This window comes from Oryctolagus cuniculus, chromosome 13 (assembly GCF_051225735.1).
Source record: "Oryctolagus cuniculus isolate XC-2025 breed Fujian yellow rabbit chromosome 13, ASM5122573v1, whole genome shotgun sequence".
In the NCBI taxonomy this organism is placed as follows: Eukaryota; Metazoa; Chordata; class Mammalia; order Lagomorpha; family Leporidae; genus Oryctolagus; species Oryctolagus cuniculus.
In genome coordinates, this window is record NC_142879.1 from 102887002 (window position 1) to 102902920 (window position 15919).

Here is a 15919-nt window from a genome sequence, read left to right on the forward strand (position 1 = left end):
CTACCTGCGCCCAGTGGCTGTGCCCAGTGCCATTAGACATCTCACTCCAGGACTTACAGGCTGCCTCCCAGACAGGCAGGAGTCACAGGGAGATGGGGGTGTCCCAGAACCCCTGAGGGCGTCACTGGGGCCTCGAGAGAGGTGTGGAGAAGGTGACAGTGCCCAGGCAGCAGGGAGAGGAGTGTGACACCCAAGTGGCACCCAAGTGACTCTTGGGGGCAGGGAAGAGCTTACTTCTCCATTCCTGTCCCAAGTCTGCCTGCTACCCTGGGATCCCAGAGAGCAATGTTGCTCCCCTAACCTCCCCCACCCCCCCCAAAAAAAAGCCATTTAGACTCCTGGTCAACATCTTTATAAATACCCACAGGGCAGCGTAACCATGGGTCTGCGACTGGAGTTCGAATCCAAGCTCCATGGCCCATGGCTGTTGCCTTGGTGAAAATCTTTTGCCCGTGCCACAGCCCAGCATCTCCACCTATGGCATGGAGGAGACCAGAGGTAAGTGGCTATAATGACATGGCTCCTGTTCCTTGTAGCCTTGTGCCTGGTGCACACGGGCCCGAGGTGGCTGGTGTCACTGTTACTCCATCCAAGGCAGACTGCAGGCCCAAGGAGGCCACATCTGGGGTCTGAAACTTCTTTCTCCTTTTGAGAGCTGATATAAGCAGGCAGATAGGATAAAATCGATTAGGTTTGTGAGCTGGAAGATCAAGCCCTCACCACGCCCCTATTTGATCCCACCTGTACGCCCACCTGCCAATCAGGCCACATAACCACTCCCCTTTGGAAGTAGATAAAAGGCCTGGAACACGATGGCCCCTCCTTTGGCCACCACCACACTCTCTGCCTTCCTTGTTCCACCGTGGCTCCTGCTCTCTGCTTGATATGGACCCAATTTAGCTTCTAGACTTTTCTTTCTCCCCTAAATAAAGCCCTCACTCGCCTGTGCATTTCTCTTATTGAATAAAATCCTTAAATCTTACCATGTGGTCTGGTCTATTTGAGCCAGTATTCAGAATTCTTCTCTGAGTACGTCTTAAGAGTCCACAGAATTGATAATATTGAAAAATTATTAGTAAGCAGGATGGTACCAGGAGTGAGGGAGTTCTTGGGAACTGAAGCGCCTGACCCACCCTGGGTCTTGGGACCACAGGGGCTAGGGGATTGGGATTTGGTGAAAACAGCCCCCCCTCCCCCAGCATTGAATTGCCAGCCTCCAGGGACCCAGGCCTTCAAGCTCCGGAGTGACCCAGGCACCAAGCCTAGGGGTGGAGGCTGTGGCTTTCATCTCTGCCCCCTCCACTCTTCCCCACATCACAGCTGCAGAACCTCCCGCCTGTTTCTGATCTTTCATCCCCGCCCCCCCCGTCTTCCACCCCTGGCCCCCGCTGGGGACCCCGCTGATGTTTGAAGAAGTGGAGGCTTCCGGCGTCTTCCTGTCACCCGCATTGTTCAAAATATTTGTCTTGGTTTTCGGCTCAGCCGCCTGGGAGAAGGACTCCGTGTACTCTCCCTTGGATACCACCGCACGGAGTGAGCGCTGTTTTCATAAAAATATTTGCATTTCCTCCAACACGAGGAATCTCTGGGGGAATCCTCTCCACGAGCCAAAACACAAGTAATTATGTTTTCGAGAAAGGCGCTTTTTAACATGGCTAATTTATGGCAATGCTTACCGCCGCCCATAAAATGTACCAGATTGTTCTCAGGGCCAGCAAAGGCCAGTGCACAATGAGGAAAGTGAGAAGAAATATATACTGCTCATGATCATGGATTCGTAAATCACCACACGCGAGGACGGTACCAGAAGACCTTGAAAAGTCAGCGGAAAAATGGAAGTTGAAGATGTCCATTTTAGTAACAAATGTGTTTGAAATCCATGCCTACTTTTCCCAAAAGATGCATTTGCCAGGAACTTTTTATTGTATCTTTTTTAAAAAAGATTTAATTATTTATTCAAAAGTCAGAGTTACACAGAGAGAGGAGAGGCAGAGAGGTAGAGAGAGAGAGAGAGAGAGAGAGAGACAGGTCTTCCATCCGCTGGTTCACTCCCCAAATGGCTGCAACTGTCAGAGCTGAGCCGATCCGAAGCCAGGAGCCAGGAGCTTCTTCCGGGTCTCTCACTTGGGTGCAGGGGCCCAAGGACTTGTGCCATCTTCTACTGCTTTCCCAGGCCATAGCAGAGAGCTGGATTGGAAGTGGAGCTGCCGGGACTTGAACCAGCGCCCGTAAGGAAGCATCCGACTAAATCCACACCCGGAATCGCAATCCCAAGATACCTGCCCAGGACCTGTGCCCACTCCCAGGCAGTCTGTGCCCCGCTGGTCTGGGCTCCTCTGACGTATGTCAGACCAGACACAACCTGGAACCTTCCAGCACCCCGACGAGGGGTACATTTCACCAGGAAAACAACTAAACCGGGACCCAAAACGCTGAAATGCTGACTGCGCATTTTGCTGGTTAAAGTCAGAGGAGAGAAACTTCCTGGATGACAGAAGCCGTGCATGAGGAGGGGGAGGGGGCTTGCAGCTCTGTGCCAGGAGGGGCAAGGGGGGCTGGGTGTGTGGGAGAGGAAGGAAGGAAGGATGGCCAGGTGCTTGTTTATCGCTCGCAGTGATCTGCCCTCTGCAGCTGGGCTGCCACATCCGAGCACCATAGCCTGCGTGGCGTGTCACCCACAGACACGCCCTCCACACCCCCTGGAGGCTGCACGTGTGAGACTGGGGTGCCTGCGTGCTTGGGTTCCAGCGAGAGCCTCTGCCCAACCCACACAGGGGCTCTGCCCGGCAAAGCAGCTCCCCAGGGCCCCTTAGATCAGGGCAGTAATCCCCCTGCTGGGGGCTGCCGGCTGTCACAGGTGGCCGCTTAACCTACTGCATCACAGCGCTGGCCCCCAAACCGTGTGCTTCATAATGCAAGGTGCAAGCAACTGCACCCATAGCCGGAACGCGTCCTCTCGGGTATGGCGGTGCTGCCGTGGCGGGCAGGGAGGGTCTCGCTCCCTCCCATCTTCCTCGTCAAGGCATTGCACACAGTAGACGCCTCCGTGAGTCTAGCACTGCCACACACCGCCCCTTCCCTTCCTCTCGGTGCCCTCCCTTGTCCTCACAGAGCTGTGCGTCCTCGCTGTCAGCTGCGTCCAGCTGGGGGCCGAGGCCACCCGCGCAGTGCAGGTCTCTCAAAGTGTGCTCCTTGTTGTGATGATCTTCCCACCCCTGCGATACCTCCCTTCCCTTGGCCTGGCCTCACCTCCTGCCGGACGGCGGCTAAGAGCGAGGAGTGTGTCGGGCAAGCAACACAGGCTGCTTGGACGACCGCTTTGCAACAGAGCCAGGGACGAAGCTCCTTTTTCTGCTGTGGGGACAGCAAGAGGTCGTCCCCTGAGACTTGACTTTGGCTTTGGCTTTGGCCCTGCCTGGCCCTGGCCACCCTGGAGGACTCAGGGTCCCCAGCACAGGCTGCGGAGGCGGCAGCACCCGTCTTCCCTGAGGCTGCTGGGACTCCCAGGGGCCACCAGTGGGGGTGGAGGGTCTCAGCACCGAGGTGGGACAAGGGGCCGAGCTGTGGGGAAGAAGAAGAGAAATCAACGCCCCGACTGTGGGCTCTGCAGCATCGTGCCAGAACTCCCAGGGCATCCCAAGTAGAAGTCTCCAATTTGAACACCAAACGCGCCCAGGTCTCTGTCCAGATTCAAACCTTCATACCGGCTCTTTTCCTCTTAGTCTCAGCTGCAGTGGACAGCAGGCTGCAGGCAGGGGGCAGCCTCACCAGAGTCTATGCCTATGCCTCCCCCCAGCAGCTGTGGGAGACGGAAGGCAGGAAGCCCACCAGGAGAGGAGAGCAGGGCCTGGACAAGGGAGGAGAGGCAGAGTTTGTCTCCTACACCTGCAGAGGCTTCTGGTTAGGGCGTTCGGGCCGGATCACCCCACGCAGAAAGCAGCCTGGCAAGCAGGCGTGAGACAGCGAGAGGGGGCTGTGTTCACTCGTGTAGCAAACCCACAGCCGCCACAGCTGCAGTGCCGAGCGCACTGTGGCTACGATGGCATTTCTGTCCTGCGACTGCAGCTCCCGTGACCTAAGCACTGCTCGTCGGTCCCGCCTCTCCATCCTGTGGCTCTCAGGATGAAGCTCCCAACACATGAACTTGGAGGATGGATGCAGAACACAGCGAGCTGAAGAGATAGGAGCTGGGGCTGACAGGCAGGCTGCTGAGCCGGGCTTTGGCACTCCAGGTTGCAGATCCGGGCCTGGGGGAGAGGCATGAGGGAGACCAGACCTATAGTGAAGAGTGCCACAGCCCAAGCCTCCCGAGATGGCACCAAATGACCAGAATGGGTGGACCTGGATTGTTCTTCCCTCCTTCCTTCTTCCCTTCCTTCCACCTGTTTTGTCCCCCCCTCCCCCTCTCTCTTCCTCTCTATCCTCCATCATCTCTATGTCCATCTGTATCTCTCTATCATTGCTATCTCTATCTCCATCTCTCTCTCTCTCTCTCTAGCTATCTCTATCTCTCTATCCCTATCTCTCTCTCTCCCTATCCCTATCTCTCTCTATCCCTATCTCTCTCTCTCTCTCTCTCTCTCTCTCTATCCCTATCTCTCTCTCTCTCTCTCTCTCTCAGAGCCGGAAGTTGAACCAGGGATTCGGTGTCTTAACCAGTGCACCAAATAGCTTTCCTTCCTCCCCTGTTGGAGTTTTATGCTTTAGGATCCAGGCAGTCGCGGGTGAAGTTGAAGACATCAGCTGGGCTCTGCTTAATCCAGCCTCACTGAATATTTATGAAATGTTTACAGAATTTCTGGAAAATGTGTCCCATGGAAAAGCTACGTGTGGGTTTCAATGGTTTGCACTGAAATAACTTTATCTTTTCATTTCATTTTCCATGAACTTTTTGAACTTTGTGTAAAACCAAATAGAGGGGCTGGTGCTGTGGTACAGTAGGTTAATCCTCCACCTGTGGCGGTGGCATCCCATACAGGGGCCGATTCTAGTCCCAGCTGCCCCATTCCCATCCAGCTCTCTGCTGATGGCCTGGGAAAGCAGTAGAAGATGGCCCAAGTGCTTGGGCCCCTGCACCCACGTGGGAGACCCAGAAGAAGCTCCTGGCTTTAAAAAACAAATAGGTTCTTACTGAAGATAACATACCCACCGTGAGTGCTTGGCTGACACATTCAGAAACACCAAGGGAACCCTTGATCCTATGAGAACTAAACTGGAAAGGGACTCAGGGCAGCCTGTTTGGTAAGCTGGTGACACTGAGCTCTGTGGAGCGTCCTATTACAAGAGGGCTGGATTCTTTACCCATCTGGCTTGCACTGTCGATAAAAGGCAAGGCTTAAAAAAAACAAAAAACAAGGCTCCGGTTGTGAATTTGGGGCCACCACATCTCCCTCCCGGGCTTCCAGCCAAGGAGAGTGGAGACATCAGGAGAGGCTCTCCCCAGAAATCCCCATCTCTGTTGGTCAGGGCTGCCTGCTGGCCTATGGTAGTGGCCATTCTTGCATCAAACAAGGCACCGCCACTGCTGGGTTGGTGCACTTGAGTTGCCCACAGCAGGCACGGGACACGGGTTTGTTCTGGCGCCCACTCTGATCTACTCCTAGGTATCTAGAATGCAGGTCGGTGGATACCCAGATGGCTAACCGACAGGCTGAGGTGCCACAGACCCCCATCCCTGCGTCGCAGACGCATTGAAACTTCAGGAACTGGAAACTTGAACCCGAGATTCGTCTTCTAGCACTTGGCATGCTCGTCCTCTGGTTTTTATTTATTTATGTAATTGTGGGAAGTTTTCAGTAGGCTTTGCTTTTTAGAGCCTTTTGTAGGTTCGTGGCGGTGGCGTTCTCGTGTTGTGTCTACACCAGCTGGGCCGGCAGCCAGGCCCTCTGTGCTCAGCATCTGCTCGGCGCACGCAGGGAGTTGTGGCGGTTGGCCCACATGGCTACGAGGGAGAAGGAGAAGAGAAGAAAATGAAGCGAAATGCACAGAGCGCTGTGCTCCGGAAACAGACAGCTCCAGCAAGGCTTGGTTTCCAGATGCCTCTGCTGGGAGCCCGCTGGGGACAGACGGACGTGCAACAGCGGTGCAGCCTGGCTTTGACCCTGACAGAATTCCGGGTGGTGCTAGGGTGTTCCGGGTGCTGTGAAGTCGTGGGGAAATGCTACCGTTAAAATCACTCTCTTGTGGAGTTTCATACCTCCCGGGCCACTGTGCCCCTGTCTCCCCTAAAAGTAAGCACTGGCCCCTCTCTGGTCCTGGAATTATTCCACCCTCACGGTTGTGCGTCTGCAGGAAGCAAGCTGGACCTTCTCCCCGCACTCAACTTCCCCAGTGCGTGTGTGCGCTCGAGCAGGGGGCACTAGCTCCTCCATCCTACCCCAGGATAGCTAACTGTTGATTCTTTCTAGATCTTTCTAGAAAGGTCTCGATACCTGTGAAGCCTTGGACTAGGGCTGAGCGTTCCTGGCTGCACCTGCCCTCCCTCAGTTTTTGCATATTACATTGGGGCCGCAGCACCCTGGTCTTGCCTCATGGGGTGAACAGAGCCTCGTGGGCTCTTTGGGGGGAACCCTGCCCTTGGTATGGATATGATGTAGGCAATGAATAGATCAGTTTTTTTTTTTTTAATCCAGGTTCTTGCCTCCCGCTACAATAGAAATACCAAGTGGATGCTGGTGTTGTGTGCAAATAGGAAGAGAGTTTCTTTGGCAGTGGGGGAGTAAACACACATTCGTGGGCAAGCAAGGGCTGCCCCACGCTGAGAAACAGCCGACGTGAGTGAGCCAAAGAACTGCCCATAAACTAGAGAGAAAGGAAAAACCAAAAGAGGTGCATCCTGGGAAGGTGGGCGTATCAAATTGGTAGTTAAAGAGACAGCGACATTAGGCAGGTGCCCAAGAGTCTCAGGTCGCCTGAACTTTAAGTAGCTAGGTATACCGGATCGGACAGAGGAAAGACCCACTGTCACCAGACGGGCGATGGAGTGTGGGCTGTGGGATTTTTCTCCCACTCTGCGGACTAAGAGTGTCCCTGCCCAAGCCCTGGCAGGGATTTGGGTTTGGCTCAAACACTCTGTGTGTTCTGTCTCCTCTCTGGCACGTGCATCCAACACTGCACAGACATCTGATGCCAGGGCTAAATTTGTCCATAAAAAAACACAATGTTTTGGGGCCGGGATAGCAGATAAAGCCACTGCCTGTGATGCCAGCATCCCATATGGCCACCATTTCAAGTCCTGGCTGCTCCTCTTCTGATTCAGCTCCCTGTTATTGCACCTGGAAGAGCAGCAGAGGATGGCCCAAGAGCTGGGATGCCTGCACCTGCGTGGCAGAGCTGGGAACTGTTCCTAACTCCTGGCTTTGGCCAGGACCAGCTCTGGCCATTGCAGCCATTTGGGGAGTGAACTAGTAGATGGAAAATCTTTCTCTCCCTGTCTCTCCCTTTCTCTTTGTAACACTGCCTTTTAAATAAATAAATAAATAAATCTGTAGGCTAAAAAAAAAACTCCCAGCATTTTATGAAACAGAAAAAAGGGCACATTTTTTGAGGGGTCCAGACTTGACAGAATGCTTTATAAGCCAGGTTTTTCATTGGGCGAAATGAGCTGAAGGTCCTTGCAATGCTGAACCCCAGGGCTGCGTGAGGTTTCCAATTTCAAGACGAAGTTCTTCTCCCAGCCACAGAGTTTATTGTCTGCCACTAAGAAGGCCTCTTCAGCCTGCCCGGGCCTCGCCATGACTCTTAAAAACCACAGGGAACATTTTCCCAATGAATCATCACTTGTCTGGGGAGCAAGAGAAATCCATCACACAAGTCTGGATTTCTCCCTGGACCAGTTGGACGCTCCAGAGGACAAGCTGCAGGCCCAGTCCACCCACGTGTGGAGGGGCCTGGCCTGGATTTGTTATTCAAGTTGGTTCCTGGGCAGGAAGCAAACGTCTACGAAGATAAATGAAAAGAGGCAATGATTTCAGCCAACAGACCTTGCACACGTCTTCTAAATGATTTTATTTTTCCAAGATCCACTTGGAATTCCAACCCCTATTGCAATCCCAGAATTCCAATCCCTGGCCAGAAATGGTCAGGTGCCATTGACACGTGGTGCCTGCGTTCTCCCCAGCAGGGCCAACTCTGGAGCTGAGAATCCAAACAGCCCAGGGCAGAGAATTGCTAAGGGACCTTGTGAATTTCAGGCTTCTGTTTTCCTGGGCTCCTCGGGTGCTGCGAAGTTCCTGCCCCACATAGCTCATCAAAGCCCAGCCCCCAGCAGCTGCGGTTCAAAGTTCCTGCCCCACACAGCTCATCAAAGCCGAGCCCCCAGCAGCTGCGGTTCGGGCAAAGGCTTCTCGGAGCCTGCCTGTGGCTGGATTCCTTGGGCTCCACACCAGCAACCTACGCAGCTGGGTATTTCCTGGGTGTGGGGAGCTGGTACCCGGGTAATCAGAAGGTGTGCAGGAAATGGAATGACAAGATGTAGGGGGCAGGCCTTTGGTGTAGCACTTCAGATGATGCTTGCAATGCCCACAGCCCGTACTGGAGTGGCTGGATTTGAGCCCTCGCTCGGCTCCTGAGTCCAGCCACACCCTGGAAGGCAGAGAGTGAACAGCTCAAGGACGTGGGTCCCTGCTGCATATGTGGGAGATTCAAATTGAGGCCTGGCCCAGCCTCTGCTCTTGCATGCATTTGGGGAGTGAACCATTAGATGGGAGATCTCTCTCTCTCTCTCTCTCTCTCTCTCTCTCTCTCCCTTTCAAAGAAATTAAATAAATAATTTTTAAAAAACCAGATAAGTGGGGCTGCTGTTGTGGCACAGTGTGTTAAGCCACTGCCTGTGATGCTAGCATAGTGTTTGAATGCTGGTTAGAGTCCTGGTAGCTTCCTTCTAATGCTCCTGGGAAGGCAGCAGGTGGTGGCTCAAGGACTTGGGCCCCTGCCCCCGACAAGGGAGTCCCAGATGGAGTTCCAGACTCCTGTCTTTGGCCTGGCCCAGCATCTACTCTTGCATGCATTTGGAGGGGTGAACCAGTGGATAAGAGATTTCTCTCTCTCTGCCTTTAAATAAATTGAACAAAGAATTTTTTAAAGTTTATGTTGGTGCAAAACAGTTTTGAAATCCATGCAGAGTTCTTTTCCTCACCTTTCTTCATGCAGTTTCTGGAATCTCATCTTTCCACTGGGGTAACGGCTAGACCCAGATTCACCTGCAGGCAACCGCAGAACCCCATGGCCCAGCAAGCGCAGCCTTGGAGGCTAATTCAATCAGAGTCATTGACACTTCCCAAGCTTGTGTGCACATGCAGGTCCTTTAAGTCACATGCCTGCGTTGTAGGCTTAGGATCAGCTCAGCTGGGGTGGGGGGTGGGGGTGGAGGGAGAGGGGTGGATGCTTGCTTGACTGCCAGGTTCATTTACAACAGAACGGCTTAAAGGACCTGATGGCACTGTCCTGTTTATATCACCGGGCAGTGCAGAGCCCAGGGCATCCCATTCCTACTGAGCGTGGCCATTAGACGCTGGTGCCCATTTGTCTTATCGATGTCTCTGATGCACCTCCCGGCTCCCATCCAGCATGTGCAATTGTCAAATGGTGCACCTGATTTGACGGACAATCACGTGTCCTTGGGCATGGGGGGCATGTGCATACAAGCTTGGGAAGTGTCAATGACTCTGATTGAATTAGTCTCCAAGGCTGCGCTTTTGGGCTATGGGGTTCTGCCGGTGTAGGCACGCAAGCGTCATGCAGTTTTCCTTTTCTTTCTCTCTCTCCTTTTTTTAAACTACATGGCCAATGCTGTGTTTTGATGGACAGCAAAGGGAGATGGAATGCGGAAAATACCGGTTCTGTGAAAGTACCCCTTTCTCCACTCGGTCGGCTCTCACTGTGGGCGCCGGTTCAAGTCCTGGCTGCTCCACTTCCCTTCCAGCTCTCTGCTGTGGCCTGGGAAAGCAGCAGAAGAAGGCCCAAGTCCTTGGGCCCCTGCACCTATGTGGGAGACCTGAAGAAGCTCCTAGCTCCTGGCTTTGGATGGGAGCAGCTCCGGCTGTTGCGGCCATCTGAGTAGTGAACCAGAGGATGGAAGACCTCTCTTTCTGTTTCTACCTCTCTCTGTAACTTTGTCTTTCAAATAAATAAAATAAATCTTTAAAAATAATAAAACAATATCAACTTGGAGGAATGCTTGGCAGAGTAGTTTTATAATCTAGGGGTTGTAGAGAGGTTTCTCTTTAATGATCTATTTACTTATTATTTATTTTATTTTTAAACAAGAAGTTTATTTAAACAACAAGATGTTTGACTTGAAGGGAAAACTATCTAGAACTCATTTTTGAAGAGTAATTCACCTCTACTTAAAGACAGATTACCCTACATATAACAGCTATGTACAAAAAAGTTATAAAATTGTCCCTGGTTTTGCAATGATAAATGAAAATCATTAAAATTCTCCAAACAAGGTATGCAAGGATTTTTTCTGTTTATGGGTTCGTTGTTGTTGTTGTTGTTTTGTTTGTTTGTTTGTTTTTTTGGTTAAAACAGTGAGAGACAAAAACTATGCCTGAATTCCAAAGCTTTTTAGCAGCAAAATAAACGCAACTTTTAATTTCCTCTTCCACAAATGTCTTGACGTCACTTTGCATACTCAAGACAGAGCGTGTTTCTCGGGGGACCCTCTTCTGGTCCACTCATGGGTGTGTTCTTCCAGCCGAATCCAGGAGGGTGGGTGGTTAGCGCCCTGGGCCTCCCTGGGGTTTTGGAAGTATCAGAAGTGAGACTCAGAAGTGAGAAGGGTGGCTGGCATTTTAGCAAGACTTAGGGTGCCAACAAAGATCTCCGTGCCCCAGACCACAGTGCCCGGGTCTGAGCCCCAGCTCCAGCGTCCTACTGAGGTGCATCTTGGGAGGGGGGCTTGAAGACACCCCCAAGCAGGACACCAGCCCCCTGTCTGCGCAGGCCAAAACTCGACGGACAGAATGGACAGAGTCCGTCCACTCTCCCCACCCCTGCCCAGTTTGGCCGTGTGGTTTCTTAGTAGTGGTTGCTTCGAAGAGATTCAAGCCGACTTTTTCCCAACTACTATCCAGTGGTGCCTTTGGCTCAGAGCCAGCAGACAACACCCCAGAAAAAGCTCGGGCCGACGCCGGGGCCCCACGGAGGCCAGTGTCATTTGAACTCTGGAAATCTGTTAGCAGGGCTGCTGGGATTAACCCACGTCCTTGCAAGAAGCACGCAACCCAGCTGTGATGATGCGAGGCTTTGTTCAACGAGACCTTATGTAGTTTCTGTGTGCTTCCTTTGCTTTCTGTTCTTTCAAAAAGCAAAATCAATCCGTCAGTTCAACAAACAAAATCCATCCTGTGTTCAAGGGGGACTCTGGATTCTAAGCGGTGACAACTGTTACATTGTGCGTATTTATCGAGTCTGTAAGTATGTACTCAGTGCTTCATTTACTCGATCGCATTAAATCCCCCACGTGGTCCCGATGAATGAAGCAGCTGAGGACAAGATCCAAATCAAGTTCTCTCTGCTTCCCAGATCCAAGTAGGACTTCCGTGTGGCTTTGCTAGGAAGGACTAACAGTGTCGAAGGCCCGCTAGCAGGGAAATGTGGGTAAAGCTCATGAAACTGGTTTCTTTATTCCGGAAGGCGTTTATCGCACACTGAAGGTGATGGCACGACTTGAAGCCGGAAGCTTGCACTGCAGAGGGGGGTGCCAGGTCAGGAGGGCGTTTGGCCCCCGGTGGTGAGGATGCTGTTTGAAATGTGTGCAGCCCACAGGTTTGACTCCCAGCTCAGCCTCCCGCTCTTGTGCAGCAGGAAGGAGGAGGAGGAAGCGGGAGGAGGCAGCAGTGATCGCTCAAGTACATGGGTCCCTGTCGCCCTCGTGAGAGATCCACATTGAATTCTGGGATCCTGGCTTCGGCTGGTTCAATCCTGGCTGCTGCAGGCATTTTGGGAGTGAGCTACAGATGGAAAATCTCTCTCTCTCATGGTCATGCAAATAAATAAAATAAATAATAAACTTTAAAAATTTATTTATTTATTTGAAAGATGGAGTTACAGAGAGAGAGAGGTCTTCCATCCACTGGCTTACTCCCCAGATGGCTGCAACCAGGAGCCAGGAGCTTCATCCAGGTCTCCCATGTGGGTGCAGGGGCTCAAGTATTGGGCCATTCTCCACTGCTTTTCCCAGGCACGTTAGCAAGAAGCTGGTTCAGAAGTGAAACAGGCCAGCGCCACGGCTCAACAGGCTAATCCTCTGCCTTGCGGTGCCAGCACACCGGGTTCTAGTACCGGTCAGGGCACCGGATTCTGTCCCGGTTGCCCCTCTTCCAGGCCAGCTCTCTGCTGTGGCCCGGGAGTGCAGTGGAGGATGGCCCAAGTGCTTGGGCCCTGCACCCCCTGGGAGACCAGGATAAGCACTTGGCTCCTGCCTTCGGATCAGCGTGGTGCGCCATCCGCAGTGCACTGGCCATGGCGGCCATTGGAGGGTGAACCAATGGCAAAAGGAAGACCTTTCTCTCTGTCTCTCTCTCTCTCACTGTCCACTCTGCCTGAAAAAAAAAAAAGAAGAAGAAGTGAAACAGCTGGGACTTGAACCGGCACCCATATTTGATGCTGGTGTCACAGGTATGTCCACTGTGCCACAACACCAGCCCTCATATGCATGGGTTTCAGAATTCTTTTGCACCAAAACAAACTAATTTTATTTTATCAAACAGAAAGGCAGAGAGCGAGTGCAAATGCCCACCACAGCAGGGTACGGGCTGGCCTGAAGCCAGGGGCCAGGAGCTCCATCCAGGCCTCCGATGTGGGTGGCCAGGACCCAAGTGCTTGAGCCATCACCTGCTGCCTCCCAGGGTGCTCATTAACAGAAAGTTCCAAGCCAAAGCTGGAGCTAGAAACAGAACCCAGGCACTCCCACGTGGGATTCAGATGTCTTAACCATTAGGCTAAGCACCCAGCCCTAAACTTTTAAATCCATTTCTCATTAACTTTCTGAAGTACCCTCATACGTGCTGTTTGTATATAACAGAAAGTAATGAAATCCTAACCTTTGAAGATTTCATGAGCCTGTGTGTGCATGTGTGTACATGTGTTTGCATGTGTGTGTACGTGTGTGAGCATGTATGTGTGCATGCATGCATGCATGTGCCGGATATTTTTGTTGCTATGGCTTTTTTTTTTTTGTTATTTCAACTTGCTCTTCTCTTCAGAACATGTCAATAATAGCCCTAAACTGGAAAGAGTAGAAGGGACAAACAACTTGGGCTCAGATTCATGCTGTAATAAGAAAAAAAGGACAACATGGCCAGATCCCAGACTCCACTTCCGGTTCCAGCTCCCTACTCGTGCACACCCTGGGAGGCAGCAGGTGACGCCCCAAGTGCTTGGGTCCCTGCCTCCCATGTGGGAGACCTGGATGGAGCTCCTGGCTCCTGGCTTCAACCAGGTCCAAGTTCAGCTGCTTCGAGCATTTGGGGAGCGAACCAGTGGTTGGAAGATCTTAGCCTTTCCAATAAATGAGAAGGAACAAAAAATTCAGAAGACGCGTTTTTGTTTTGAAAGGCTTCTTGGTTCTCCTTGCAGGAATTCCCTGGGCATCATTAAGGACTAAGACGGGACTCAGCGACTGGGGCTCTCGTGGGTGGCGTCTTGACACCCGGTACTTTGTCTGCAGCCCTGGCCGGCAAGCAGACTGCTGAAAACAAATGGTCAACTCCTGCTCCAGGACCAGGCGGGGCACACAGCTGAGAAAAAAAAAAGCAGCAGGAAAAGCGCGATGTAGACGTGTTATCAGTGTAGACAGCAGTGCTGGAGCCCGATAGCGCTGGAGCCGGGGCCTGGGGGCTAATCTCTCCAGCAGTGAAAACTTCATTAACTTGTTTTCAGCCTTTCTCAAAAGGAATCCGCAGAGTGCTGAACTCTGACCGCTTGCCTATTATTTCTTCTTATCTCGAAGAAAAGAGGAACCAAAAAAAAATAATAAAATAAAATAAAATAAAAAAACCCAGGGACACCCTGAGCTCCAATCTCCATGGTCCTCATCGTGGGGACAGGGTTCAGATCACACACAGGCCGCTGGTATGCAAGAGTGCCTGGGAGTGTGCCGGGTTGGGAGCCCGAATGTCCCCCTGGAAGAAACAGTCGTGGAGGGGGAGGGGAGGGACTGGGGCCAGTGGGTGCCCCTCTCCTCCTCCCCAAGGCTGAGGGCGGGGGTCCAAGGGGCTGTTTCCCACTGCTGCATCCCATGTTACTGTACACGGTGGCTTCCAACCACACACCTCCCTCATCTCACGATGTCTGCGGTCAGGAGCCTCAGGCTGAAATCTAGGAGGCCTCCCAGGCTGTGACATCCCCCAGGCTCATCCCTGACCACCAGGCCTGGGGGCCAGGTAGGGCTCACTCAGCCTCTACAAACCGCCCTGGCCCTGGGGACCCCCACCACATGGCCACAATTGGCCTCTCTCAGCCCCAACAAGCTGTGGAGGATACATGTGTGCAGGTGTCATGGAATGGCCCCCGGCACTGTGTACCCTAGCCCTGTCCCACCTGCTCCCATGGGACCTGGTGCGCCATCTTGGAATTCTGAGAGTTTGGCCTCCCGCTGGGAGAAACGGGCCCAGAGCAGAACTTCCGAGTCTGGGCAAAGAGGCTGGGCTGAGGCTTCGCTCCCTTCCTGGTGTAAGGAGACTGGGTAGAACCAGCAAGCTCCCTTCCCAATCACACGAGTACCCGACCAGCAACGGCCAAATACTGAGCAGGGCTGGGAGGAACAGCTGCTCTCACCGCTACTTCTGTGAATGTCGCGGGTCCCGGGCTTACTTTATTTGCTTTTAAGATTTATTTTTATTTGTTTGAAAGGCAGAAGGACAGAGAGAGAGAGAGAGAGAGAGAGATCTTCCATCTGCTGGTTCACTCCCCAAATGGCCACCATAGCCAGGCCAAAGCCAGGAGCCTGGAACTCCATCTGGGTCTCCCACGTGGGTGGGTGGCAGGGGCTCAAGCACTTGGGCCATCCTCCTCTGCTTTCCCAGGTGCCGCAGCAGGGAGCTGGATAGGAAGTGGAACAGCCGAGACTCGAACTCACGCTCACAGGGGATGCTGGCGTGGCTTTGTAGAACAGAAAGGAATTTCGAAGGCACAGTGGGGGGCGGAGAAATGCTGACTGCTTTAGGGACCGTCCTAAGAGCCTCTGCAGAGGACTTTGCAACCCCTGCGATGCAGCCGCCTGCCCGGCCGGTGGGCTCCTGTGTTGACTGAAAGCTTTCAAGCTGAAGTCACACCCTAGGGAGGCAGTAGGCGGTGGCTCAGGCCCTAGGGTTAGAACCCCAGAGGGAGCTCCCGGGTCCTGGCTTCAGCCTGGCCCAGCCCTGGCTGTTGCAGGCATTTGGAGAGTAAACTAGCAGTTAGAAGATCCCATCTCTCTCTCTCTCTCTCTCAAATAAAATGAAAATAAATAAATTTTAAAGAGAAGAGAGAGCTGGCACTGTGGCATAGCAGGTAAAGCTGCTGCCTGCAGGGTCAGCAGCCCATATGGGCACCAATTTGAGTCCCGGCTGCTCCACTTCCCATCCAGGTCTGCTATGGCCTAGGAAAGCAGAAGATGGCCCAGATCCTTGGGCCCCTGCACCCAAGTGAGAGACCCGGAAGAAGCTCCTGGCTCCTGGCTTCGGATCAGCACAGCTCCAGCCATTGCGGCCATTTGGGGAGTGAACCCATGGATGGAAGACCTCTCTCTCTCTCTCTCTCTCTTTCTCTCTCTCTCTTTCTGCCTCTTTGTAACTCTGCCTTTCAAATAAATAAATAAATCTTAAGAAGGAGGAGGAGGAAGGAGAGGAGGAGGAAGGTGTTGTAAGTTACCCATCCTAAAGGCTGAAAAAAGTGGAAACATTTGGCGTTGGGAGCATCCAAAGACCAAGCC